Raw genomic sequence first — 27,798 nt, 5'->3', positions numbered from 1 at the left:
CACACAACCACAGGTTTGACCCTACATTGCTGTGGGTATTTGCCCCTTAACCCCAGGTTTGCCCCTACATTGCTGTGGGTATTTAACCCCCAAGTTTGACCCTACATTGCCGTGGGTATTTACCCCCAACCCCAGGTTTGACCCTACGTTGCTGTGGGTATTTACCCCCAATCTCAGGTTTGAACCTACATTGCTGGTTGTATTAGCCCCCAGCCTCCCCTTTGGGTCATAATTGCTGGAAGTATTTGCTCTCCCGAACACTGCCTCTACATTAGTGGAAGCATTCCCCCACTCCCAAATTTCCCTATGGTAGCGCCCCTGCTTTGTCTTGTATTATCTTTTGCTGGGTAGTTGCGTTATTGTGTATGGGTAGGTGGCGGAATTACCATCTGCGATGATTACGTTGGTTGGGGTGGTAGTATGCTTCGTAGGCATACAGTATGGGAATGACATGAGCAATGGGATACATGGCTACACCATCTCATTCGCATGAATAGTGTTGTGGCGCGAATCAGAGATAAAACACTCCCTTCCGGAATCTCTGACTTGCTGATTATGGTGACCGATTCGGAGCATGGGAAGTACGCATCCTACTTGTCAGGTCGGATTCAGCCTGGGAAATGCCTCCGTAAGTCTCCATTCTGCGTTTCCGGAGAGTTCTCGTTGGGAGAATGAAGATGGATTCAGAATGACCGAGTCGTTCAGTAAGTAAAGGGTTTTGGGCATCGTACTGCGTCGTTTGGTTGAACAGGATCCCAGTACGAGTCAGTTGGAAGGTCTGACTCCAGACGGCTCTGGGATGGCCTTCCAGACAACATCCAAATAGGGCCCTAAGTGTTGGAAAAAGGGGGAGTATACTTACTGTAATAAAAGCTGTAAATTACATATCCGCAAAGCATGAATGAACATAGAGTGTAAGACATAACTGAGAAAATATATATCTAGCAGTCACTCTAGTGGCATTATGCTTACCAACTACAGGTCAGACCGAGGAGGTTGTGCATTCAGTAATATTCACACATGTCAACCAACAAAATAGGAATTGAATTAAAAAATTGTTCAGCTGACACAATTGACCTCCAAAAAGTGAAGACATGAGGCAAGACGATGTGGGTGTATGCTTTAATACACATAGCTCAACATACTAGATAGAGACAAAGAACTTCAAAAGAATGTGTTGGAAGGTGGTTTATTTGTAAGGGCAGGTAGGTACCTATAGTTAGCAATAATACCACAATTCACAAAGCAGGCCCAGTCAAGATCTCAATAAATTCATCCTTGCTCTGTTGTGTAGTTCCTATAGTATCCATGTAGGACCTGCATGTTTAGATAACATAAAATGTGGAATTGGTGGCAGACTGGTTCCATACACCCCCACCGAGAAATGTTAGCCTATTTGCATTTAGCTAGCTCACAGTGCCACTAGTGACTCCTCTTATCGGTGAGAGATTAGTTTCGGGCAACCTTAGAACATGACAACCCTGATCCCCCAAGATCGTGGAAACAATGTACTACTTTTTGCTCAGTCACTCGTGCTCATTTAGTTTATCTCAGAGATACACAGAATAAACAGTAGGGCGTTTCAATTAGGGTTTATTGAACAGTGGTATTCTCTTTTAAAATATATGAGCTGCAACAACCATTAGACAGTAGCAGAGATATATGATTAGCAGTACAGTGAATATAAAAGGATAGTACAGTTCTACCATCTTGCAAAAGGCATGAATAAATACATGAATATATAATACATGATAAAAGTGCACACACTCCTACAATGCCTATCTAGATATACCTAAGTGTACCTAGCATGTGAGTAGGAGTAAAGCCAAGAATCCCTCCAGGATTTAGTTGAACCCCATTACCTGAGGTATGAAAATGCAGAAGCCCTTCTTGGTCTCGAGTTGGACACCCCACGAGGATGTTGAGACCACTGTCAGCTGTAGCGTCTGTATGCAGGAGCCTCAGCATTTCTGGTCAGTGTGTCGGACTGGAAGTCTCAGTTACCTTTAAGTAACACTAGCAAGAGGTTCTATATTTATGCAGAAAGTATCTAGGGCTCCTTTGTCCCTTGTTGCTTATATTAGCCATTGTTTGAATTTAGGATGACGTATGGGATGAACCGTGTACATAGATATGGGGTAGAAGCTGCTGTAGCCCCAGTCTGGTTTCTAAGAACCCTTATGAATATTCATTCATACTGTGTGAGTCTATTGATGGAGTTATAGGACTCTATTTTTTAGGAGAAACCCTACTTCTGCACCCAGGACTAGAACTAGGTAAAGGTTCAATCCTAAAAGGCTTGTTACAGTGTAGTGTAGGGAAGGTAATGTAGGTGAAGGGGTATATTAGGGTACCTATATGAAACATAACAGCTCAACCCTCGTAGCTTGGCTGCGAGCAGACAGACTTAACTTAGGGAACAGGTGAGTAAAGCATTTAAAAACACCAATAAGGTAATAAGTGAGACACCAAACAAAGAAAACATAAGGAATATTTGTATGATTCGAACAACATGAAAATGACAAAAATCCAATGTAGTGAACTGTAGATATGAATTTTTTAAGAATAAATGCTTTCTGGTGCCTAAAAATTAAAAGTGGTACTTTGCGACATCTGGTCGCACTTGATTGGGACAAAGTCAAAGTTTCAGGGTAACCCCAATGGAGCACAGGTCAGATACAGGAGCTGCAGTGCAGAGTCATGTTTTTATCTTCTTACTTTGTCACTTTTTTTTAGCTTTGTCTCTCAGCATTGAGGCGAGGGTCCTCATTAGGCCGGCTTGCATTGACCACTTCCCATGAAGTGTGGCATTTTCTTGTTACAGAAAGCATGGTTTCTCAAAAACCAAAATGGAGAAAATCTCTCCAGGAGCTTCAGGTCTGGCTAACCCAACCTACAGGTGTGGCTGACTTTCCCAAACCCTCTCCTTTCAGCCCCTCTACTAATTCAATTATAGGGGCTCACCTCTGGCTGGGTGTGCAGGAAGTGGGGCAGGCCTGGTTCCTGTCTTTACCGTCTTTCTCACCTTGAAGACCAGTTTGGCTACCCAGCCCGATTCCTGCCTTTTGGTCTGCTGCAGTAGATCTCCTCCCACCAGATGCCTCCTTTGTCTCAGCCCATGCTACTTCACACCTTTACAAGAGTGCTTGACTAGGCCTGTCAAAGGCTGGCTAATCAGAAGAGGCTGCTACAGGGCTGAATTTAGGCACATCAGAAAAGCAAGTTCTATAACATTTTTCCTGTTGTAGTTATAATAAATATAACAATGGCAAGTTACTGGTTTTATTGCAACTATCCTTTTCATACTTTGAAGTATTATTTTGGCTCACTCCTATCAATAGACTTTATTAATGCAAAATAAAGCCATACCAGGTTAGCCGAAGGAGCTAATCACTACAATGGTGCACAAATGGCAGCAGTTGTTCCATCACCAGGGCTTATAAAACATCCTTTATAATGTCCATGCTTAGTTTAACATTGCACCCTACCCTGGGGGACACCTAGGGTAGACCTTAGGGCTGATGTATATGTAGAAATTAGTTAATTTAAGACTTTAGAAGTAGGTACATTTCAAAGTTGAATTTGGACATAGTTTTACCAGGCAGGGCTGGCTTTTAAAATGACAGCAGGCACCACAGCAGTTCACACTTAAGTGCTATAAATCTACTGGGCCTCTAAAAACTACAGGCCCTACCATATATTCGGGAACAACAGGTACATTGTCACTGCCAATTGTAATTATATCTAATTACCATGTACCTCTTGCACAGAGCACAAACACTGGGTCTGGTTAGAAGAGCACCTGGCACAATCTGAGCCATAAAACCAGCATCTAGTAGTCAAAATGGGGGCAAAAAGTGGGGGGACACTGCAAAAGTGTCTGGTTTCACTCAGAATGTGCTTCAAAAAAGGTATGCACACTAGCCTCATTATCTATTAGCTATTTTTACTAGTGGAGATAAAAAGGTGGGCAATGTTGAACACACATTATAAAGTCAACTAATAAAGCAAATGTTTATACAACCAATCAATAAGGCGTGTGTCGTCAGTGGAAATACTGTGAAAACATAGCATGATAAACAATACTGGTACAGTAAATTTACTCATGTACAAGTACCGTAGCATGGTAATAGTAAGGACTTGCAGCAGAAATTTGCTGGTCATTTCAAGTCATGTAGAATGGTAAGAAATAATACAGATGGCCAGTGATACCTTTTACATGCCTGATGGAAACGGAAAAAGGTTAAGGTATCAATGATAATAAAAATGCTGGTTGTCATTTACTGGTAAAATAGAACTGTGTACAGTATCACAGAAGCTATGGGGAGCAATATCATTACATTTTGGTGAAGAATATATAGATAAACGTACACAACAAATAATAAAGAACAAAATATACTAAATCAATACAATGATATACAAAAGCTAATGCATTAATACATCACTGAAGACAGAGTTTCTCATTAAGACCTTCTGTATTGTGTCCAATCTATACACACCATGATCTTCTTTGAGTAGTATCTATCTTTCAAGGTTACCACCATGGGTAGGCAGTGTGACCTCCTTAATTATTGTTCTGTTCTACTCCCGATGCTGATTTTCCATAAAATGTTAAACCAGAGGGGCATCCTCTTCACAGCACTTTATTCTGCTCTTGTGCTGACCATTCCATTGTTGAATGTTTTGTTTGGTTTGACCCACATACACTAGGTAACAGCGGAATGCATTAGCATGACTTACATTACTACTAGTTAGTAAACAGCATCATTTTGGGTGTGACATTATCATACTGAAAAACATTGTTGTTGCTGGATTATGTATTTGCAGAGCAGCTGCCTATCTTTAGTGACCCGTATGCTGAGGAACACCCCAAATCTCACTAACATGTGTTCTTATTGATGTCTTTTACTACTGCTGCAGGAGCTGGTATCCATACTCATTCCTAGCTTTAGGACAGATGTCCCAGATTGTTCTGTGACCCAGAGTTTGCTTCTCCATCGGCACGAACGCGCACCAGTTGTTTCTTTCTTTATTTTAGCTTTTTGTTTTAACTAATTATTTTAGTTTATTGTTTGTTCCCAAACTCCCTTCCCTAGAGATTATCGGATGAGCACTGGTGTCTCTGGTTCAGTGTTCATCGGAGGATTTCTGGGGATTGTTGGGGGCCAGCTGCCTCTGCGTAACCTGGTCCTGAAGATGGCCTAGACTTTTTGTAGGCCAAAACGCCGTTGACTCCCACAGTGGAACTCTTGGCGCCCCTACCCATGGATACCCTATATATCTAATTTGATTGTACTTGTCATTTATTGTTCTAGTATCCTGAACATGTAAATCGTGGTCCTATCTCAGTAGCTGTTGAGCCCATCACCCTCACTGTTTATACCACGTCATGTGTCACTTGCGCCGTCACTACACTTCACAAGCACTTGTGCACAGTATTTTGTTGATTACATGCCATTGAATGTAACGCAGTGCTATTGACCCATGTGATATGAAGGTAATATGTCCAACATGTCTACTATATGAAATATAGTCCGCATTTACATGATTTATTTTCCCTGGATTCTTTTCCGTGTTGCGATTTAATCGTGTTTAAGTAATTGTGTCATTTCGCATATATGTATAATTGCTCCCTGAAACGATACACGTGAGATATTGTTGTTTGATACAGAATACTGCCCTGGTCTCTTTAGGGTTTATGGGCTACCTCCTGTAGTCTGTTACTGACTCTGCATGTCCAGCAGAGAGAAGAACGCGTTCCAACGTTCATCTTCCCAGATTGGTTCCTGATAAGTACAGTGTGCACTTTACCACTGCTAATCAGAACTAAAGTGCTTGTTCTTTCCTTTAAATATGGTGAAATATGCTTGCACCCATTTAGCACATTTAATTCATAAGTCCCTAGTCAAGCAGTACTACAAGTACCCATGGCCTGTACATTAAATGCTACTAGTGAGACTGCAAAAACAACAATTTGGGGTTGGGCCCTTATCTACAGCCACCATGGGCCCCTATCTATAAGCAAGAACACGAAAAAATGAGTGGTTGTCTTCCTATTTGTTTTTTACTCTTTTTCACCAGATCATTCTACTTAATAAACATGACCTGTAAATCAATTAAGACATATTACCATACTAACATACATTACTCAATTTTTTAAGCCAGAGAGTGATACCTAAAGAATTACAAACCTATACAAAAAAAATTTCTCATCACCAATTAAATCACATTAGTAAACATAAGTACACAAATCAAACTAGAACAAATCAGTGTTCAACCAGTCCAAAATTATATGCCAGAGCAACTTTTCTTAACGCTCTTGATGTCAAGTATGGGTTCCAATGTCATCCAATATGGAAAAAGAAAGACACAATTGCTTTTCATAGGAAGTCCTTAATCATCCTCCATATTAGTGTTGGTTGGACATGGAAACCACATAATAGCAGTCTAAGCGTTTCAAGACATAGTCAGTATAGGTTCTCCTCAGGACCAGGGCTGGGTGATTTCTAAAACTGCAGAATAAGAAAGGAGGACGTTTTCTTCATATTTACATATATTTACATCATAGTTTAGGGAGGGCACCCTTTATTAGCAAACATGTGTCATAACTTAAGGATTCTAATGTGATATAAGAGGAGGAGCTTCTTTTTAAACAGCGTCCACATTTATTCAGATGTAAAGCTGTAAGAAACAAGAAGCAATCTAAATAAGCCTCACAATTCAAATGGCACTCATTCTATGCCATGAAATCTCCACTTCGTTTTTTGAAAACAATTACCTAAATAATAGCAGATTTTCAGTCCTAGCTGGTGACTGTTCTTCAATCATTCATTAAGGAGTCAAATCAAAGACTAAACACTGTAGAAAAAGAAGAAGGGCTGCATTGTCCTACCATTTTAGCAAGTTGGGGCAATATGCTTTAATTAGATTCACTTTTAAAATTCCCCCTGAAAAAAACAACCCCAAAAATTATTTGTGTCTGTGAGAAGGGGGCCTGGTATCTGATGTCCACTTATGTAAGTGGGCACCTTGCACCACGCCAGACAACCCTCATGGTGATTTAGGAGGTCTTAGACAACCTTAGAAAGCTCTTTAAGTGGTAGCTGTGGAGAGCAGCCTTCAGGCTTAGTCCAGAAGGAGTGTAAAGCAGCTTGTTTTAACAGAATGCAATCTTATAGTATATATTAAGTGAAAAGAACCACACCAAGCATTTACAAAAATATGCATTTATTATATAATACTCTCTGGTATGTTCCAATATCTCCAACATTGAGATAAATACAATGCACAAAATACTTTAGCAAAGAAACACAGTAAATAGTTCAAAATACACGGTCTACCCCGGGGGGGACCAAACCATATACTAAGAAAGTGGTATAAGAACCACGACTTGGATCAAGACAGGGTCGAGAGGATGTAGAAGTGCCAGGACCCCAGAGAACCACCCAAGGTAATTAGGTAGGGGCCCCACGGAGAGCATAAGCATGCTCCGTGCAACTCTATGTGAGCTTTGGTGAGTCAGGGACTCACCAAAAGCAGGAGAGTCCGGGCAGGCCCCGAGCAATCAGGGGAGCCCAAAAGAAACAAGTGTGACCCTCAAGTGGGCCCACAGGCCGGAGGCACTGGAGTCGTGAGAGGACCTCAAGCAGCTCACCAAAAGATGCAGGCCATGATGCGCACGATGTGGTGTGGCTGAAGATTCTAGTCACTGGAGGTGCTCCAGGCTACTTGGAGCCCGAAGATCTTCTTGGAAAGCTGCCAACAATCCTTTGCAACTGCAACTTGGTTTGGTTATTGCATTTCCTGTGAGGGATACTGGCCTCAAACTTGGTGAGAGGGCAAGGCAGGCCTTGGGCGCTGTGGAAAACCACCACCTGTGTTGCAGAACCCATGGAGTCTGAAGGAGCTCAAGATCTGCAGACCGGTCAATTTAGTTGGGGTGCCAGCAAATGCAGGAGAGGGAATCCTTCACTCCAAGGGAAATTTCTTCAAGAGTCTTTGATGCTTCACAGGCCTTGGAAGTTTCCTATATGATGCACAGGGACAGACGGTGCAGCAGACTGGAAGGGAGACGATGTCAGGCCCAAACAAAGTCCAACGAAGTCCAGAGTGCCCAGACGGTAGAAGTGCAGTGGTGTCTGATCTGAATCTTATCCCAGGACGATTCTAGGGACCAACTCCGAGGTAAGCCCTTAAGTACCCTATGGAAAGGATTGCGAAGATTCAGGGGACCCTCCCAGTTGAGGGTCTGGACAGGGGGAGGTTACTCCCATGTCCTATGTCCAGTTTTGTGCCAGAGCAAGAGCCAACGGCTCCCAGGACTGATTTGAACTGGACAATGGACAGTGACATCAAATGTGCCCCTCATGCAGACTGAGTGACGCTGGAAAGTGCACCCACCCCATTCCAATACATGAAATCCTGTCTGGGAGGTAGTCACACCTCCCTGTGACAGCATGCGTACTGTTCTGCCTTCCCCTGTTCAAGCTTGGCTCAGCAGCAGGAGGGCGGAATCGTGTCTCTGGTTGGCAGCAACCATTTTGTGCTGTCAGGGTCAAGAAGGCTGGTACCGGAAACACAGAGAGCCTAACGGAGGGCTTTCCCAGTGCTTGGAATCATACCTCCAATACTGTTAACGGTGTGAGGATGTGATTCCAACATGTTTGATACCAAACATGATAGGATTTGTTGTTGCGATTTTCGAAATGGTCATCGCGTAACTACGCGATGCCCCTCTATATAGTATGTGGCTGCTTCACTGACAACCCGGGAGAATGGACTTAGTAGGCTGCAGGGGTGTCCTGCTCATACAGGGGCACTCTCTCACTTAGAATCAAGCACCTTGCCTTCAGAATTGATAAGGCCTGCTATAGGGGTGACTTATTGGTTTTAAGTGCAGTGACTCTAGATATAGGAAACCTGTATCTTTAGTAAGTGGTGCTAGTACCAGCTTACCCAGGCTGCAATGACAGGCCTGTAGTTCCATTTTGAATGGTCTCCCATAGGTGGCATAATGCGTGCTGCAGCCCATAGAGGATCTCTGGGGTACCTATGTCCTGGGTACCGAAGTACCATATACTAGGGACTGATAAGGGTACCCCAGTATCCAATCTGGCATGTACCTAAGTACTGAACATAACAATTTAGAGAGAAAGCAGAAAGACTGGGGTCCTGATTAGCAGGATCCCAGTCAGACTAGTCCAAAAACAGCTTCACACTTTGCAGAAAGTGGGGGTAACCATGCAGAAGGATCCTACTTTCCTACAGTGTCCTTATGTTTACTAATGTGATTTAATTGGTGATGAGATTTTTTTTTTGTATGGATTTGTAATTCTTTAGGTATCACTCTGTGTCTCTAAAATTGACTAACATATGTTAGTATGGTAATATGCCTTAATTGATTTACAGGTCATGTTTATTAAGTAGAATGATCTTGTGAAAAAGAGTAAAAAACTAAAAGAAACACAAGTGAGCCTGCAGCATTCTTTTTGTCACCCACTTAAGTAACCCTTTAAACATGTCTCATGACTGCCATTGCAGCATGTTTATGCAATTCTTAACAGTAATTTGGATCTGGCGAAATAACTTTTGCCAAGCCAAAACCTTCCTTTTTAATACATATAAGTCACCCGTAGGTTAGGCCATAAACAGCCCACCGGGCAGGGTGCAGTGTATTTAAAAGGTTCGACATGTACCTTTAAGTTTTACATGTCCTAGTAGTGAGGATAACTTAAATAAATGTTTTCACTACTGCAAAACCTACTTCTTCCATAGGATAATATTGGGTTACTGTATTACATTTAATACGTGATTGGGAGTAGGTAGGAACATTGAGTTTGGTCTCCGAAGAATCATTATTGAAAACCCTCTTTGGTAGTCAGATTTTAAGTAATATTTCTGAGAACAACACTTTTAGAAAGTTGGTATTTTCATGTCCTAACCATTTGTGCCTTCTGGCAGCATCTTGGGTCACATGATTTTGAATGGCTCTGCTATTGGGGCGTGTGTATTACTCTCAGACAGTGACACAAATGGGATTAATGTGGGAAGGATCGGCTGTCCGACCTGGGTGGATGTGAACAGAGCTGTGCCCTATCCTACTTGCATTTCAAAGTGCTTTACCTCCTGCACACACAAAGGAATCTGACACATGCCTTCCCCTATCTTTTGTCACTCAAGACTTCTTGTATTCTTGATAGGGAAAGGTAAAAACCAGACCTTATGTGGATATAGCGTAGGGAATGCTCCTAAGCCAAAGTCTGGCACCAGGTTTTAATATTGGCTCTAAAGACCCACTCATCATATCATTCTGCACCTGTGGAAGATTCAGAATGACTACTCTGCTGCCTTGCTGCTGGAATACCTGCCCTTTTTTCTGAAGAAGGAAGTCTAGACCTACTCCTTAAACCCAGGGCCACCAGAGTGACTCCAAGAGCTAGCTGACTGGCATTCTGTGTGAGCTACAGGGAGACAACAAGCTTCAGAGACCAGTCCTGCATCTGTCCAGTTGACAAGGCCAAGCGTGAAACTGGCTGAGCCCTGCTGCTGGGCGTTTTTGGAGTGAGTCTTGATCCCCAACAGGTGCTCCTCAGGTATCGGACCCTTGGCTAACATCAGAGTGTACTCCTCCTAGCCTAATCAACAACTTCATTGAAGCTGATGCCAACCAACACCTGACCCCACATCAGAGCTCCTCATTGGAAGTTTCATCGGAACAGACACAGCGAGACGCAGCTCAATCCCAGACCTTGCATCGCCGCTTGACACCGGACCTTGCATTGCAGCTCCTGATCAGTGGCTTCATCTGAACCCACAAAGTGTGACACAGCACAACAGCAGACATAGTATAGCAGTTGGATGCCAGACTTTACATTGCACCTCAAAACTGCTGCAGCTCAACGCCAAACATTGCCTCACTGCTCCCACTCAGAACTGATGCCGCTTGACACAACTCGATCTTGCATCAAGGACACAAGGTACAACTCTCAACAGGACTAACGTGGTCCCTGTGTCTGGTCCGCTATCCTTCATGGTCATCCTGAACTTGTGACTGTGTCCCTGTCTGGCATGACCAGATGACCACCGTTTGCCCTTTGTTCTTTTTAGGGCTACTCTTACCTACAACTTTGAAATTAAATTCATCTAGTCCTACGAATTGGAATTTGTTCATTTTGTTGTAATTTTACTTATTAACATTTACTGAATTTTGTGTGTGCTATGTTTTAACTTTAAAACTGTTTGAGTCCTGCATAAATACCTTACCTCTAAGTTAAGCCTGACCACTTAATGCCAAGATATCAGAGGGTTAAGCACAGGTTAATGTAGTGAAATCTTGAGGTTCACCGTGACAAGGATTGTGGATTACCTGAGTAGGGCTACAATCTTCTTCAACTAATAACCACATTTCTTACAATGTATTACAGTCAGAGATGCACATTAGTTTGTTAGTGTCAGCATTTTAGAGGACAATAATACAAATTGTTTTCAAAACCAGGATCTTTTATTCGCCCACCTACATGATAACCATGTTCAAAGAAGCATTCATATCATGTAGAAGACTGTGAAACTCACAGTTCTAGTGTCAGGAAGTCTGGACTTCAATGCTGCTTTGTCACACCAGTTTTGATCTCCAGGGAGGTCAAAACCCAGTCCTGAGTACACTAAGGTAAAAAGGAGGTGGGAAAAACAGACGGCTGGATAAGTAGCTTGTAAAAGTGTCTCCATTCTTCAAAGGCCAAAATAATAGTTAAAAGTCCTTTTCAGAAATAATCTAGTTTAATTTAGCTACCATTATTGTCCTAGAATAATTAGCCACACAAAGACTCTGGCCTATCAATGGTTGTTGTTGATAAAGACTTTTTCCGAGGTCTATGTCTAAGGTATCTTCTTCCCAAAAATGTGGTTGTTGAGGACCTGGTAGACGCATGATAGATTCTGTTGTAAAATATTTCTTGATAGCTGTAAAAGCTGCCTTCCATTAATCTCCTTCTCTTAGACACATCCGATTCTTTGCACCTTTTAGATACATCATCATGAAAATCTTTGGGTCTTTCCGTGATTATGCATAACCAGTGTTAATTAATATGATACAGTCAAATGATAGTAATTCTTGACTGCAACGGGATTCAAGGCTCTAAAATTCATGTAAATGAGTAACTTGCCAATTTTTGGGTCCAAAGAAAAGAGAAGATGCAGCTGGCGACTGTGATAGTCAAATAAGTCTATTTTCCTGATATTCATCCAGATTTATGCAGATACTTAGTTTCTGAACCTGTTAATCCATGCATCCAATTACATTGTATAGCTGTTAATGGCTCCAAATCAACTTGACAAACCAAAGGTCGATGAGATGTAATGTCTCTCCCTTATTTTTTACTAAACACATTCAAGTATTCATAATGCACTAGAGGCACTATGTTGAGAGTGGACTCTGTGGATGGCTCAATTTTATTTTCAGAAACTGTGGCTAGAATTAAACAAAGCCCAGGTGCAGCAAACTCTTCATAAATCTATTGTGACATTGCCCAACATTCAGATTAATATTATGGGAAAGTCAATTGTATAGAACTTTGTGCCTAATCTATATATGAATTCTGCATGGTGAGCCAAGGAAGCCCCAAAATGAATTAAAAATGGGGGCATGTAATACATCAAAACATGTTTTCTGTTTCTTTGATTGGAAAAAGGTAATGATCAACTCTGCTGTTTCTTTGTGTAATCTATCCTGACGTGAGCTTTGTACCATCAACTGTTTTAATTTCTTCAAGTTTTATTATCTGAAGTATAGGAACACCTAACATCTTAGCATACTGCCAATCAACAAAATTCCATTTGGTTAGTGAATTATCAACAGCAGATAAATGAGAGTGCGAATTTTGATGACCCGGCAATGTTACATCTAGTATAAGGTTACCTTTCAGCCATGTGTACTGTATGTAATACCAACTTGTCTGGGGTCAAAAAAGAGGAAAGACCTCTAATTCTTCAGAGGTCCATCATTTTTTTGATTCTGACCCTTGCTTTTCTTCAGACAACTTTTACAAAAGTGTATCTGAAACACAATACAATACAAATATAGATTCTTAGACCTGTGATACTCTTTTTCTTCTCTTGATAATTGTTGACATTGGTTCCAATCTGCATGGGTTCTGGGGGTATACGTCTACTTTTCTCTAATGAAGAATCAAGATGAGTTTTTTCAAAATCCTAGGCCTGAATTCACTTTGCCTTTTCACACACTTAAGGACTATCAATTTATGATCGATTTGTAAAACTAATCAATAATGCATCATAATGAGGAGGAGCCTAGCGCTTGACCAAGATGGCCGCGTGAGCTCCGAGCTCCCGAGACCCTCGCGCCCTCCGTCGACTATCCTGTCTCTAATCCTGTCGGTATTCATGGCATCGTGTGTATGACCTGTCAGGGAGGTGATTGATGCTACCCGCGGTCGGATCGCCCACCGGGAACCGGACTTATGCCTGGCGGAAGATTGCGGCCTATCTCCGAGGGATGCCAGGAGCTAGAGTTGGCAGGATGCCCGACTTCTAGTTGAACAACAACGGCCAGGCGAGGTGTGAACTGTCGGACGGAGGTCCCCGTCCTTTCACTTTCGCTTTCTCTCCCTTTGTCAGCCCTGCCCCTGGAGAGCTCTTGGTGGCTTTATTATCCTATGGACGCTCTGCAGGCTACTCTGGTGGCCCACTGCAGAACTGATCACCCCTGATTCCTTTCATTGAGAGGGACCCGTCCTATCTGAACCGACCTGCTTGGTATCAACCATGTCGGGCAAAGCAGAGGTGGATCGGCTGAAGGCTAAGTCTACCAGGCGGGGAGCTTATACCCAAGTCAATAGTATGGACCGCTATGCTCTGCAGAAGGGATCACCGAGTGGGTCGAGCCAGTCGCCGGATACCCAGAAGGAGGCCTCGCCTTTGGCCCCGGAGCTCTCACTACAGGATGTCATGGGCGCGCTCGAAGGGATGCAGACCTCGATTGGGAGACAGTTTGATGCCCTGGCGCATAAGGTGGATGCCATCTTGGTGGATGTTAACCTGATCCGTGCGGACTTGGGCAAAACGAATGAACGGGTTAGGACCCTGGACCTCAAGACCACGGGCCTCACCGATGATGTCACGGAACTGCAGATCGAGGTTCGTAAGCTGAGGACCGAGAGTGATCTCGCCGCCCGCCGGCTGGAGGATTTTGAGAGCCGGGCCAGGCGCAACAACGTGCGCGTCATCGGGGTCCCGGAGTCCTCGGATGAGGCTTCGGTTGACCTGCTTGTCGAGGACTTGGTGCTTAATCATCTGAAGCCTAAAGGTCTTGGAAAGTTCTTTGCGGTTGAAAGGGCCCATAGAGTGCCGGGTGGGAGGCCCAAGGTGGGTGCCCCACCGAGGCCGATCGTCGCTCGGCTCTTTCATTTTCGAGATCGGGACGCTATCCTGCAAGCATCAAGGGTGACGGGCCCGGTCCCCTTCCAGAACGCGTCGGTGAATTTCTACCCGGACTTCACCCAGCAGGTGCAGAGGCAGAGACAGGGCTTTCTGGGGGTGAAGAGGCGGCTTCGGGAGAGGGATCTGAAGTACGCCATGCTCTTCCCTGCCAGACTACGTGTGGTGCACGAAGATCGGACATTTTTCTTTAACTCTCCTGTTATGGCCGATGAATGGCTGGACGCTTTGCCCCGACGACGGAAGGGGGAGGACATTGCCGAGGATGGGGACAGTGGCCGGGATGGGCAGGGCTGATTTTTCTGAGCCAGTCTGACTCGATTTGGCTATATTTGAAGACTTGAATAGAGTGTAGTCAATGCGGAGGGCGGCGGGAGGACGAGGGGTGCTCTTTTCCTCCCTTAGGGTACTTTTTGTAGATTTTTGGGGTTTTTGTAGGGCGACAGGCACACTGCAAGTTGGGGGGGCTTTGTAAGCTGCCGCAGGGGTGCAGGGTGGGGGGGGTTTCTGGGATTTTGGGTTTGTTGTTGGGGGGTTTATTTCTGCAAGGCATGATGATTCTTTCCAGGACTGTTCCATGGTGGCTCTTCGGGAGTGGGGTGGGCCTCTTTACGTTTGAGGATGGGGGGTAGGGGTTTAAGTGTTGTAAGCTGGAATGTTAATGGTTTGGGGGATCGCATTAAGCGTGGGATTGTTTTGCAATTCTTGAAACGGTCAATGCCGGATGTCGCCTTGCTGCAGGAGACGCACCTTATTGGTAATACGTGCTATGCTCTGAATAGGAAGGGTTATAAATTCATAGCACATTCGGGACTCTCCTCTGGGTCCAGGGGTGTGGGCATCCTAGTCAGAGCCTCGCTACCATTTGAGGTGGACTCCACCATTGTTGATGATAGGGGGAGGTTTGTGGCGGTGGCGGGGCGGTGGGAAGGAAGAACTTTGGTTTTAGTTTCGGTTTATGTCCCGCCGGCCCTGCAGGCCTCCACGTTCACAGATCTGGGTAGGGCCCTGCTGGATCTCCCGGGGGGTATGCTTGTGGTGGGAGGTGATTTCAACGCTGTTGGCTCCGGCCTGCTGGATAGATACCCACCCAGAGACACAGGGGGGGCTCAGAGGTGGCTCCCAGACTTCCTAAACACGCTTGGCCTGATAGACTGCTGGAGGCTCCGGCACCCCACACAGAGCCAATACACGTTCCACTCCGGGGCACATGGTAGTCTCTCCAGGATTGATTACCTACTCACTCTGGCTGCGCATGCCTCATTGGTCTCCGAGGCGAGGCACATGGCGCGTGGTATATCTGACCATTCGCCAGTGTGGATCCGGCTGGATCTAGGTCGGGAGGGAGGAGGAAGAGTGGCCCCTATCAACCCGTGGTATTTCCGAGACCCCAAGATGCGCAGCGCGCTGGTAAAGAAAGTAGATAATTTTTTCAAGGACAATCAGGGATCCGTGGACTCGGCAGTGTCGCTGTGGGAAGCATTTAAGACCGTGCTCCGAGGGGAAGCTCTCTCCCTAGTAGTAGCTGCCAAGCGGCGGAGAGATGGCGAGGTTCTGCAGGTTGAGGAGGAGATCGCGGCTCTGGAGGGAGCGCTGGAGGAGGAGGTTACAGAGTCCTCACTGCATGAGCTTTGCTTGAAGCAAGCTGAGTATAATGACCTGGTGACGAACGCCGCTAAGACCCTCAGTAGGGAGCATCAGGGCCGATTGTATGATGTTGGTGACAAGGCAGGGAAACTCCTGGCTTGGCTGGACAAAAAAGAACGGGTCAATAGAGTTGTGCCAGAGTTGATGGGAGAGAGGGGAGAGGCGATTGTGGAACCTGAGAGGATTGTACAGTGTTTCTCGGACTATTTTTGTAGGGTTTATGCTTCAGTGTCGGATAGGCCGCCCGAGGACTCGTCTGACCTCCTCCGTGATCTCGAGTTGCCTTGTCTCTCTGACATAGATAGGGACGATCTAGATGGTGACATAACGGTTGACGAGGTGGCGGGGGCTATCCGCGCGTTTAACTCGGGTAAGGCCTCGGGCCCGAACGGTTTGCCGGTCGATCTGTACAAGCTATTTCCGGATAGGGTCGCCCCTCACCTGCGCGCCATGTTTATGGAGGCGCGGGGGAGTGGGACCCTCCCGTTGGACCAGCGACTGGCGTCGATCGTGGTTATACACAAAGAGGGCAAACCCCGAGGTAAGTGCGCCTCATATAGGCCTATCTCACTTCTCAACGCAGAGCCGAAAATTCTGGCTAAAATCCTGGCGACCCGATTGATTAGGGTACTCGGCGACTTGGTCCACCTGGATCAATCCGGCTTCATCCCGCACCGAAACACAGCGTTAAATCTTCGGCGCCTTCATGGTGTAATCGCCAGGGCGGACACACTGCGTGAACCAGCTATTGTGGCGTCTCTTGACGCCACGATGGCATTCGACACGGTGGAATGGGCATATTTGTGGGCCGTGCTGACCAAGTTCGGCTTTGGCCACGGTTTTGTGAGTTGGGTGAGGTTGCTGTATGAGGGGCCACTTGCGAGTGTGGTGGTGAATGGTCGGGCGTCGACTCCGTTTCAGCTTGGGAGGGGTACCCGGCAGGGTTGTCCCCTGTCGCCTTTGTTGTTCGCCCTCGCCCTTGAGCCGCTGGCTGCGTGGATACGTTGGCACCCGGATATACGGGGCCTTAGATGGTCGCCTGAACACGAGGACCGTATTTCGCTCTATGCCGATGATATCCTGCTGTATCTTGCCTCACCCAAGAAATCACTTATAGTGGTCTGTGACGTACTCACATCATTTGGTAGGAACTCGGGTCTTGTTATCAACTGGAGTAAATCATATTTGTATGTTCTTAGTGGCGAGGTTCCCCCGATCCCTAGAACATGTTCGATACAGGTCGCTCAGCAGGGCTTCGTGTATTTGGGGATCTTTATCTCCATGGACCCTGCTGTGCGATATGAGAAGAACCTGCTCCCCCCCCTGGCACGCCTGAGGCGGGATGTTGAAGGCTGGCGGAGGCTGCCGCTCTCCCTCGTTGGGCGTGCGGCCCTGTTCAAAATGATGTCGCTTCCCCGCTTTCTCTACGCACTGCAGAATACTTTGGACTGGGTTCCGGCCAAATACTTTCGGGAGGTCGAAGGCCTCCAACGAACGTTGCTTTGGGATGGGCGGCCGCGAATAGCTATTGCAAAGTTGACGCTTCCATGGTACGACGGGGGCATTGCGCTCCCAGACATCCGACGGTACTATTGGGCCACCCAGCTGAGTGCGATTAATCATGGGTTTTATGGCCCTGCCCTCAGCCCTGGGTATGCCATGGACAGGTGGTTGCTGCGTGGTGGTAACTATTACAGGGCGTTGTATTCGCGGTCCTTGGACTCGTCCCTCACGGGGCCTACTGCTGTGGCGGTGCGAGTGTGGAAGATGGCAACTGACTCGCTGGGCTGGAAGGATAGGCTCACCCTCGCTACTCCGCTATTTGAATCTGAGAGACTGGGTAGGCTTTGGCACACAAAAGGCTTTGACAAATGGGACTTGATTGGCATCTCTAGGGTCGGAGATGTCCTGATTAAGGGGAGGGTGAAGTCCTTTGAAGAGTTGCAGAAGGAGTACGAGCTGGGGCCGTCTGAGTTTTTCCGCTATATTCAGGTGCGTCACGCCCTCCGGTCAGTCCTCATAGAGGGTGAGAAGGTGCCTGAGTCCTCTCCTTTGGAGGACCGGGTCCTTGATGGCCATATGCCCGAGAGCACGATCTCACTCATCTATAAGAAACTGATCAACGTCCGGGCGGATATGCTTCTGGGGTTGAGGGTCCAGTGGGCTAGGGATGGCCTCGAGTTGGATGACGAGGATTGGCAGTCTGCCGTTTCCTCTCCTAAGGAGGTGGCGATCCCGTCGCGTCTGAGGCTGGTGCAGCTTAAAATACTGCATCGAGTGTATGTGACGGGGCCAAGGATGGTTCACATGGGATTCTCGGAGGACGGCCTATGCAGGAGGGGTTGTGGTATGGTGGGTACTTTCCTGCATATCATTTGGGAATGTGGTGTCATCACGGAATTTTGGAGGAGAGTCCATGCAGTGATGGGGGAGGTGACGGGCATTGCTATGCAGCCGGAAGCGCGGTGTTGTCTACTGAATGTCTGTGGGCCCACTGATCATAATGCGGCGCAGACCCAATGGGTGACTCTGGGCAACATGGTCGCTAAGAGAGATATCGCGCGATTGTGGGGCTCCGCGGGGCCCCCCACATTGACCGCGTGGAAAGAAAATATGGACTGGAGTATGTTAAGGGAAAAGACGGTCTATTGCGCTAGAGGTCGCCCCCGGAAGTGGCACGCCATATGGGGGCGGTGGAATCAATACAGGGGGGGAATATGTCTTGCCCCGGATCTGGATCCTCCCGAGGAACAGCTTTCCTCCTAACCTTCTTTCCAGCTCAGTATGGTTTATGGACTTTTTCGCCTCTACAGTCCCTCTTCTTCCTCTTTACTTTGTACTGTAACTGTTAGATGAGTGGGGTCCGGCCTCCCCTGTGGGGCTCATCATGGGCTTTCAGTGTTCTTGCCTTGCTGGGGTTTGTTGTGCGTTTTTGTATTTAATTAAAATTGAACCTTTGCACTTCTCCTTTCATGGTACTGGAGACGCATCTCTGTTTCTATATATCAATGCTGCCGAACCTCCGGGTTGTCGGCTGACTAGCTGTGTCCTGACTTTTGAAAATAAAGGTTTTAAAAAAAAAAAAAAAGAAAATAAAAAATAATGCATCATAATAATTATGTCTATTTGGTATCAGAGCTAACATATCCTTTAAATCTTCACTGAGACCCCTAGAAAAAATAGTAGCTTTTCTTGCTGTCTTTTCCTTTGGCCATCCTGTTTCTAAAACCAACAATTGAAACTGTGCTAAGGAACTAAGCAAATGTATTTTACCCTTGTTTAGCTCTTATTCCTCTCTAGACTTGTGAACTAGGCTATTGGCTGTCTACCAAAAATTCTCTGCATTAGTGCCTTAAAATATTCTGCATCATACAATTATTGTCTAAATAGGAAAACTAGAGGGAAAGGCCAGTGGACCCATTTAAATAAGACAGCATAAACGCCACTTTGGATTCAGTGGTAGATAACAACACTGGCCACGACAAAAAATGTTACCTACATTGAGTGATAAATTGCCCTAAATTTTGAGGGACTCCAGAATAGATTCAGTAGCTGCTAATGGTCTTTTAGTCAAATACAGAATTGTTGAGGTATCTGCAATAGTCGTAGAAAAGAACTAGAAACGCATTAATGGATTCTAAGTCAGTAATTTTGAGTTGTAAAACTCATTAACTATGTACATTAACTTTCTCATCTAGAGAAGGGTTTTATCTGCTTGCAATTTAATCAATGAAAAATGTCTGATAATTGCTAATATAAGATTGGATTTTCAGTTTCAGTCTCAGTGCTATCTTTTTGGAGGGCATAATGGCTAACCTGATTTCACTCACAGAGTAGAAATTTAGATCCATGACACTGAAGCAGTGTGTCAATGTGGCTACCCAATTTGTTAGACTCATGTGTCTACTGAGGGGATGTCTAGACATTGATGCTGTTCTGTCATGCCCATTTAGTGCTCCAGGGAGGCCAAAATGTATTTTTCAGTACACAGAGGCTTAGGCAAATTGTTAAAAACAACACCACTGCATAGCACCATCCCTGGGACCTGGGAGAAATTCCACTTATGTTCAAATCCTAAATAGAGTAAACAAACACATTACTGCTTCTTCTCCTGAATTGAGCTATATAATAAACGATATATGAAATACCTTTTAGATATGATTAACTGGGCAACACTCTGTAGCCAAGTGTGTTTGTGAATAGGAATGGCAGAATTTTTCATTTACTCTGACTTCACTCTGCTTCACTCTTGTAACACGAAGTTCCGGCTAAATTCTGGCAATCACCGTGTGGTGGAATTTTTCCCACAATGCTCCAGAAATGCGAGTGGAATTTGGCGTCCTCTGGTGTCATTTTCACGCGGCGGTCGTGAAGAGTCAGGGTAAGAGGGCTACTTCTCGAGTAGATTTTCTGCCACTCATGTAGATTTTATACTTCAGCAGCAGCAAAATCAAATCGAATGGGCACACACTCTTGCATAACACATTGTGCAGTTCAGGAGGTCTGATCGCGCTATAACAAGTTGGGCAGTCGGACCATCCTTGGGGATGCTGTTACCTCAGGAATAAACAATCTCGGGCAGTCTTGCATGGGTCTGAGGCCCCTTGTATGCTGGCAGTGCTGCTGCAGCACTGCCAAGCATATTAGGAGTTTCCTCACTGCCACAGTTTTCAAGGCGGTGCACCTCTGCACCAGGGGATGCATGCAGGAGGGAACATTGTGTGCACCCCAGTATACATGGATATACAGTTCCTTCAGGGCTTGAACTTAACAGTCCATGCCCTGAAGGAACGTGCAATGACGTTCCCATTGCCCTGCATGGCTTAGGCTCAAGTAAAATCCTTAGCACTACGCTGCTGTGGCCATGCCATCAGAGGACCACCCAACCTGGATTTCTCTCTGAATCTGGCAGGCTGTCGCGTTATGGCTTAGGTGGTGTGACAACATGGTGCTGGTGTGGTGGCTCGCACCCACAATGCCAAAGTCATAATAAGGCTCCAATTCTGGTACAGTGAACTTGCAGATCGGATTTTTTCCTAAGCAGGGAATTGTTTAGAGCAATAGCAATTTTAGCACGTTCCAAGATGAATGCCATGGGAACTTTTTGTTGGGTAAGTCATGCTTTAGGAAAGCTCAATAACTGCAAAGACATCAGTTTGAGAAATATTGGTGTGTAGAGATTAAATGTGAAAGGTGATCAAAAGCTCTTCATCAAAGTTTGAAAGGTAAATCTTCAATATTTTAGTTGGGTCCCTGCTATCTCTGACATAAAATGTAGTCTTTGATACCAACGATTTCAGCAAAATGTTAACATATTTACCAAGTGGAAGGAGGGTGGGAACACAGTGCCTCACATCACAGGGCTCAATTTTCCCCAATGCATCATGGTAAATGCAGTGCTTAATAACACCTACTTCAGTAGGAGTCATTCATTTTCAGCCTTATTGGTTCAACCTGTGCTGTATAACTCTAAACATAAGTTGCTGTATTTATTCCTTAATTACTAGAGAGCAACAAGTCATTTTGGGGTGCTGGAAATGCTGCCCAAAGTGTTCTCATATCTCTGTACCACTCACTGGGCACAGATGCATTCACACAAGCTCGTCAGCTCAGTAGCCCAAGGGAGCCTTTTCAAACAGAAGGAAGGCGGGAGCACACTACCTCACATTCCAGTACTCAATTTGCCCCAAAGCATCATGGTAAATGCAGTGCATGATAACCCTTACTACAGTAGTAGTTTTTAAATTGACACCCTTGTTGGTGTAGACTGTGCTGCGTAAGTCTATATCTGTTTTTCTGGATTCATTCCTTCAACAGTAGAGCACAACACGTCATTTTTGGGGAGCTGGAAATTCTACCTTAAGTCTTCTCAGGTCTCTGTACCACTCAATGAGTGCAGGTGCATCAGCACAAGCTCTGAAGTAAGTGTTATTATGCACTGCACTGCTCCCACTATACTTCATATTTATCAAGTGGTTCAAACACTGAGTGTTACTCTGTGGCCTGTACATAAACCCAGGATATATGGATTAGATCTATTAACATGCTGACCTATGCAAGGGGTAGCAATTCACAATGTGGAAGAAACACACACTTCCCTGCTGTAGACACTCAATGCATTGCCCTTAACTAACCATAACTAGTATAAAATTGGAGGCTGCTACAAGCAGGCTCCCCAAATCCCATATTACATACTACCCTAATCAATTGGGAAAGTTTTGAGGGACTGAGATCTTTCGCTTGCATTTTTTACAGAGTTTGAAACATATTCGTCAACCACTGAAATAAGAAACTATGAACTGCACACTGCCTACAGAGAAGCTTAGTTGTTTAAGAACAGAAATGAACAGCTTACCCAGCCTAGTTTTTTCCTTGAGCAGCAGTACTTGTACTCTAGTTACAATGAAAAAAAAAACAACTGCATGAATGCAAATATCAAATCATGACTGGATGAACTGGAAATTCCTGATACAGTCAACCTGAGAGATCTGATTACATACATATCTGTACAGACAGTGTCTTAACTGACAAATCTCTCTCACAGAGACCAGACACTCGAGCCTCAAAGTATATACCAATCACCTCTTTGTAACCTATAAACCACAATGATGTATTTTTTGCACAATCTATCTCTGGAGAAGCAAAATGAGAGGTGGCAGTTGATAATCCAAGATGTTTTTTAAAGTATAAAGGTACACAGGAAGAGACGACTCATCCACGAAGGCTGCCAACTGACCTCTCACGTCCAGACATTCCAACCATAGCAAATTACTCTCAGCAGGGTTCTACATTTTACATTCTGAGTCTCTAATAGCTAAGGTTAAGGTTACCTACAAAACAACAACACTACTATACCACATAATCATACTGTGTTGTCTTATTTGTAAGAAATGCCTTCAGTTAGGTAACTCTAATGATACTATCTGATAGCTATGGTTCAAAACTGTTGCTCCACTCTGAGGACCTATAAGGGTGAAACCTCTTTTTAAACGACTCTGGAATTAATGCAGGTTTTTAAGCACACTTCACCAAAACAAAATTCATAAACATAAATTATCTGCTCTTAATCTCTTGCTCACTCTCTCTAATGTCCCATTGCCCTCCCTTCCTTTCCTGGGCCCATTTGACAAAGGTATTACTATATACAAAGATCTCCACACATGTTGATTTATGCCTACGCCTAAATTTAAATCTCCTCCGTGAGAAAGTTAAATACTAATTGGAGTGGATGGTAGACCTCCACAAGTAATAAGGTCACTAACTTTTTACGTCAGTGATAAGTTTCAGAAATGTCAACCTAAGGCTAGCCTCTGATAGCTATCGCACAGAGCAGACTTGCTTAAGGAAATGAAATGTTTAAAGCATTTAGGAATAATAGCACAGTTTAAAAGTTAAAAACACAACACAATAAAATTACAACTCAAATTTATAAAAATAGAGAATAATTACAAAAGTATGCGAATATACAGAATCCAATAAGGAGAACTGAAAACATGATTTTTTAAATGGTAAGTACAAATAGTGCCTAACGTACATAGCATCGATGGCTGTCGATGGTCCTAATAGACTGGGACTGAGGCATGATTTTAGGCCAATATAATTGGAGCATGGGTAGGATACAACAAACAGGTTTGACCTGGCTGAAGGTTTTATTTTGGGACTTAGGGGTCGATTCAGATGGCGGTCGAAAAACCATTCCGACCGCTCTGGTAGCGGAAATTAACTGTCGCAGGTACCGCGGGAAAACTGATGGTCAGATTAGGATGAACCGCCACAAAAATCCAACTGCGGTGGTTGGATTTGCTGAAGAAAGGCCCAACACCGCTGCAAGGCCAGCCGAGTGACTGCACGTAAAATTAGGATACGATTGCGGTGACAGCAAAACGATCAGTTGTTTCCGACTGCCCCGATCGCAACTATTGATGAATAGGAGAGCCGGCGGAGGGGCTGTTGTATTCCGACCACTACAGTCACTTTGGAAGAGTAATAGCCGTCAAAAAAAAAAAACACAACAAGGCTACCAAGTGTGGCCATTAATCTAGCTCAGTCTCAAAAAAACACCTAACACACCCCAATGACACATCTCCATGGCAACAAAAAAACCCACACAACTCACCTGACAGGAATACTCCATTTTGTCCCACCTACATAGCTGAGTATAAAACCAGCCCATTCCCTGACCAGAATGCTTTGCACAACTCCACAACTGAAGGGCCCAACCCCACAGCACAAAGGAGAGGCAAATCTGCACACATTACACACTCTCACAACCACACACATCACCACCACCACCTTCACAACTGCACCTTTAACCCATTTGCACATTACACACCATGTCACAGAAGAATATACCCAAATTTACTGACAATGAGTTGTCAGTGATGGTAGATGAGGTAATCAGAGTAGAACCACATTTGTTTGGAAACCTGGTCCAACAGATACCATTAGCCACCAAAAATCAAATGTGGGCAAGGATAGTCAACAAGGTCAATGCAGTAGGGACCGTCCCACGCTCCCAGAAGGAAATCAGGAAGAGGTGGAATGACCTCAAGAGCAAGGTGAAAGAGCAGAACAACAAGAACATTAAGCTGGCTCAGATGACGGGCGGTGGCCCTCCCATTCCACTATGAACATTCATTGAATAGGAGGAGAGGGTGTTTGCCCCACTGCATCTAGAGAGTCTCACAGGAATACCCGGGGGGGTGGAGGCTGGTAAGTACCAACAAATGTCTCCCATTACACTGTTATGTACTGTCTTGCACAACTACAAAGCGACACATCCTAGGCCAAAATGCATTCATGTGCAACACACTCTCCTCTGTTTCACCCCAAAGGTAGCCAGCAATATTTCCATAGGGGCATGTGTACAGGCAGCCAGCACTATAACTCCTACCAGGCACCCTAGTCCCAAACTTGAGCAGGATGTAACACTCCAACCCACACCCACAACCATGTGTCAGCCATTGCGTTGCTCACTTCAAACTCACAGGTAGGCAGCCATCTTAACAGGGAGGGATGTTTGTGGGTGGGAAGCCAGCACTACAGCTCCCACCAGGCACTCTTGTCCCACAGCTCTGTTGGATGGAACACTCTCCACACCCACAACAATGTGACACACTTTGCATTGCTATCTTCAAACTTACAGGTAGATAGCCATCTTATTTTCTCTTGTCCCACCCCTGAGCAGGATGGAACACTCCCCCATCCAAGAGCCAAGTGTAGCATATTCCCTTCCTCTGTTCCACTTCACAGGGAGGCAGCCATCTTAACAGGGAGAGGGATTTGTGAGTGTGAGGCCTGTACTACAACTCCCAAAAGCCCCCTTGTCCCACAGCTCAGCAGGATGGAACACTCCCCACACCCACAACCATGTGACAGACATTGCATTGCTCTCTTCAAACTTACAGGTAGGTAGCCATCTTAACAGGGACAATTGTTTGTGGGTGGGAAGCCTGCACTACAACTCCCACCAGGCCCCCTTGTCCCACAGCTCAGCAGGATAGAACAGTCCCCACACCCACAACCATGTGACAGACATTGCATTGCTCACTTCAAACTTACAGGTAGGTAGCCATCTTATGCTCTCTTGTCCCACCCCTGAGCAGGGTGGAATACTCCCCCATCCAAGAGCCATGTGTAGCCTATTCCCTTCCTCTGCTCCACTTCACAGGGAGGCAGTCATCTTAACAGGGAGGTGGGGGTTTGTGGTTGGGAAGGCAATATTTCAACTCCCATCAAGCCAGCTTGTCCCAAAGCTCAGCAGGATGGAACACTCCCCACAACCATAACCATGTGGCAGCAATTCCCCTCAACTGTGTCACGGAACAGGTAGGTAGACAGTGCATGCACACTTCCATGCCCCTCAGAAAAGCATGGAAACATATGACCACACCAGCACTCACATGTCATCCAACTTGGCATGGATCCAATAGCCACTTCCAGTGTGCAGACAGCTAAGCATATGTAACTGTCACAGAAATTAAAGTTTGACTCACCAATTCACATGTTGAAGAAATTCAGGGCACAATCATGCACAGCACTGAATTCTATGTGTAAGGGCCATGGTGGCAGAGCATCAAGGCCCATATAAACACAAAACATGCATGGACAGTTGGTTAAAGAAAGTAAAGTACATGATGTGACAAAGGTATGCATATGATTACAATGGCTAGTTCTTGCTCAGATGTAATGTCTTCCATGCAGAGCAAACAAAAAAGACGCATCACATAAAGTTGTTGTACTCCTAGTCGTTAGATGACGACATGTCCTTGTAATCACACAATCTCTACATGGAACATGGTATTATTGACATGTCACACCATGGACAAGTAATATATGTACCACCACATCATGTCATGATGCTCAGTACCTTGCATCCCTACAAAGTGATATCAATGTAAACTGTGTGGTGTATCACATGTAACATCAAAACATCTAACACTAAGCTTGTGGGGTGCACTTCAATGACCATTTCACCTTTTTCAACAGGAGATCCACAAGTAACTGCTGCAGAAGACAACACCGACCTGCAGAGCCAGTCTTCCCCCCACCCCCTCAGAACATGGACTCTCAGATGCAGACTCCCTAAGTTTCTCGGATTAGGAGCCCGGACCTGGCCCGTCCGGACTGCCAGGGTGCACCATGTCCCAGGCCCCCACTGTCCCCACCAGCACCACCTCAGCAACAACAACCGCGCTGACCCCTGCTGCAGACCTGTGTGGCCTCAACCACCACCAGTGCCACCTGCAACACTCTCCCTGCCTCAGTGGATACCAACACCATCACACAATCATAGGAGGGCAGGAAGGGTCTGCGGGTGAGGCGAGTGGCAATGCCACAGGTCTGGGACTGCAGGACAGGTGGGAGGGCAGCTGGGGGACAAAATCAACAGGACACTGGGACCGAAGCCCTGGCCAACATCGCCAGAGTCCTTGGGGCATACAAGCAAACCCAGGGACACATGGGCCAGGTTCTGGAAGAAGTGTGCGAGGTCCGCCTGCTGCTGAGGTCCATGGACACGCGTATGGGCCAAATCATGGACCTCTTGGCCCAGCTTGTGAGTGTTCTGAGGTAAAGTCATGCGGCCCAAAGGACAGCTCAACATCCCTCCAGTGACCCGCAGGATGATACTCATACCACCTCAGCTGCGGCCACAGAGAGGGGTGAGCTGGACCAGGATGACTCCTCAGGCACTGCTGAGCCCGCAGCAGTGGCCCCCCTTGGAAAACGTAAAAGGGACCATCCAAGAAACACCATGGAAGGATCACGTGGCAAAGCACCTGCCAAACGCAAGTCAAAGAGCCAGCCATGATGGCACCTCTCTTCACCTTGACATTGACTTTGTTGACTATTCTTACCCACACTGCCATGGTGATGGCCGGTGTCTGTTGGACTGTGTCACCACATCAATGTGGTGACTACTCTATTGTCCCGTTTACCATCACTGACAACTCATTGATTCACTTTGCACCTTTTTTTCTGAACATCACTTGTCTGTCACAAACACGCTTTGTAAATAAACACTCTTTACACACCTATGTTTTTGTGTCAGCTCCATGTTCATCACAAGATGTATAATTTTGACTCTGATTCCAATGTGCCAGAAGCTCTGATTGTTCCGAGGCATTGAGACACTGAAGGGATCTAGAAAGACACAAGAGAATGACATTTACTTGTCAGGTGATGGAATCACAGCCAATA

The sequence above is a fragment of the Triturus cristatus genome, chromosome 11 (assembly GCF_964204655.1).
Source record: "Triturus cristatus chromosome 11, aTriCri1.1, whole genome shotgun sequence".
Classification (NCBI taxonomy): Eukaryota; Metazoa; Chordata; class Amphibia; order Caudata; family Salamandridae; genus Triturus; species Triturus cristatus.
This window is presented reverse-complemented; position numbering follows the sequence as displayed.